Source organism: Amblyomma mixtum, chromosome 5 (genome assembly GCF_055824585.1).
Source record: "Amblyomma mixtum isolate Tamu chromosome 5, ASM5582458v1, whole genome shotgun sequence".
Classification (NCBI taxonomy): domain Eukaryota; kingdom Metazoa; phylum Arthropoda; class Arachnida; order Ixodida; family Ixodidae; genus Amblyomma; species Amblyomma mixtum.
The window spans coordinates 46,549,343-46,551,496 of NC_143016.1; positions in this window are offsets into that span (position 1 = coordinate 46,549,343).

The window sequence follows — 2,154 nt, forward strand, 5'->3', positions numbered from 1 at the left end:
AAATGAAATAGAATATTTTATCCGCGTTCCTTGGCTTTGCTGCTTTCCTGTACACAGTCTAGAACCGGCGTTATACCTCCGCAAGCCTCTTTTTTTTATTGCGAAAGCAATACTGCTTGGACTTTCAAGAATGTGCCGTGACGCGGCGGTGCCATGAACCCCGTGTGACGTCATGCGTGACGTCACGCCGAAGAGCTGGGCGACCATCTCGCGCCGTCGGAGGAAGCGGCGTTGCCTTCACCGGCGCCTAGCTCCCGCGCTCTCCGCTAGGAGCGCAACAGTTGTGATGTCACGCCGATGAGCTGGGCGACCATCTCGCGCCGTCGGGGGAAGCGGCGGTGCCTTCACCGGCGCCTAACTCCTGCGCTCTCCGCTAGGAGCGCAACAGATGTTGTGATGTCACGCCGAAGAGCTGGGCGACCATCTCGCGCCGTCGGGGGAAGCGGCGGTGCCTTCACCGGCGCCTAGCTCCCGCGCTCTCCGCTAGGAGCGCAACAGATGTTGTGATGTCACGCCGAAGAGCTGGGCGACCATCTCGCGCCGTTGGGGGAAGCGGCGGTGCCTTCACCGGCGCCTAACTCCTGCGCTCTCCGCTAGGAGCGCAACAGGTGTTGTCACGTCACGCCGAAGAGCTGGGCGACAATCTCGCGCCGTCGGAGGAAGCGGCGGTGCCTTCACCGGCGCCTAACTCCTGCGCTCTCCGCTAGGAGCGCAATTGTGGCGTTACGCCGAAGAGATTAGGCTCAACTCACGTCGCTAGTAAGCAGTAGCTGTGCCAACCACCAGCGGCTTAACATTGCTTCGCGACGATGCCGCCCACCGCTAGGGAAGCTCGTCGCAATGCGCGTAAGAGACAGCAGCTCGAGATATTCATCCTTCTCTCAGGTGCAAAAACAATAGCCGTCTACGCAGAGCGGCGGTAGACACGGCGGATGCGGGCTGAAGAAACGGATGAAGTTGCTTTCGCAATTTCCGGGCTTAACCAAGCTGAGCCTCTGCCAATTTTTATAGAAAGGAAGCGGACCTGCATCAACTCGTTTAAGGCAGCACTACTTCAAAGAGGCAGATAAAGAAAGGCAGAGTAGAAGCCTCTATTAAGAGCTGAATTGCACGGTCTAGGCCTGTAGGTTTCTGTCCCAGTGTCCAAATTTGTGCACCGCTGGTCATACAACGTGCAACTAGAAAGGCGATTCTGGACTTTAAGCTGTGAGCGTTGTAGGTGACAAATGAGGAAATGCACGAGGCATTGCAAGTATAACTGATTGTAGAGAGAGCTGAGGAGGATATAGAGAATAGTTTAGTCTTCTCGCTGAAATCAACTGCTTTGAAAGCATCAAGCGCTGCGTCGTCCTTCAACGTGCGAACCCTGCGTGTGTTCTAATTATCTAAAACATGTTTCACTCGCTATGCTGTGTTCAGTCGAGTTCATTGGTGAAATGTGTTCCCGAGGCCAATTTCTGAATTGCATCAATACTTGTAACTTACTGTTGGGGATTTAATTTAGTTACTAAGAAAGCTGCCAACCTTTGTCATGATACCCAGCTCCAACGGGAATACATTTCCGGCAACAAATATCAATGCCATGATCTTGATCCCTGCTTCCACCTGTTAAAGGATACCGCCAAATTTAAGACATGCCCCTCGGCTGCTGAACAGAAAAACACGGTTTCAGTCCTGCCTGTGGCGGTCAAGTTTCGGTGAGGCGAAATGCCAGAGGTCTGAGTTCTGTGCGATGGTAGTGCACGTCAAAAAACCTCAGGTGGTCGAAATTCCCGGAGCCCTTAATTCACTACGTCGTCCCTCATAGCCTTAGTCGCTTTGGGACGTTAAACACCAATAAACCAATAAACCAAACCAAGACATGTCCAGAAACTGGGCTGTCATAAAAAAAAGCGTCTTCAGCAAAAGAGATCAAAATGAACAGCCAGCCAAATGCAATGAAATCAACCAGGCTACAGTCTGTAATTTTCTCTCCTACACGTAGAAAGTAGAAAAATATAAAACGCGGACACGTATGAAATTCAGAACGCATAAAGTGTTAACATTCAGATCATGTACACTTCTCAGAAGTGTTTCACAAACGTTCCAGGAAGCGTACCTGAAGCATTCTCAGTTGCTCGCGGAAAATTAATTTTTCAGAAAAAAAAAGCAACA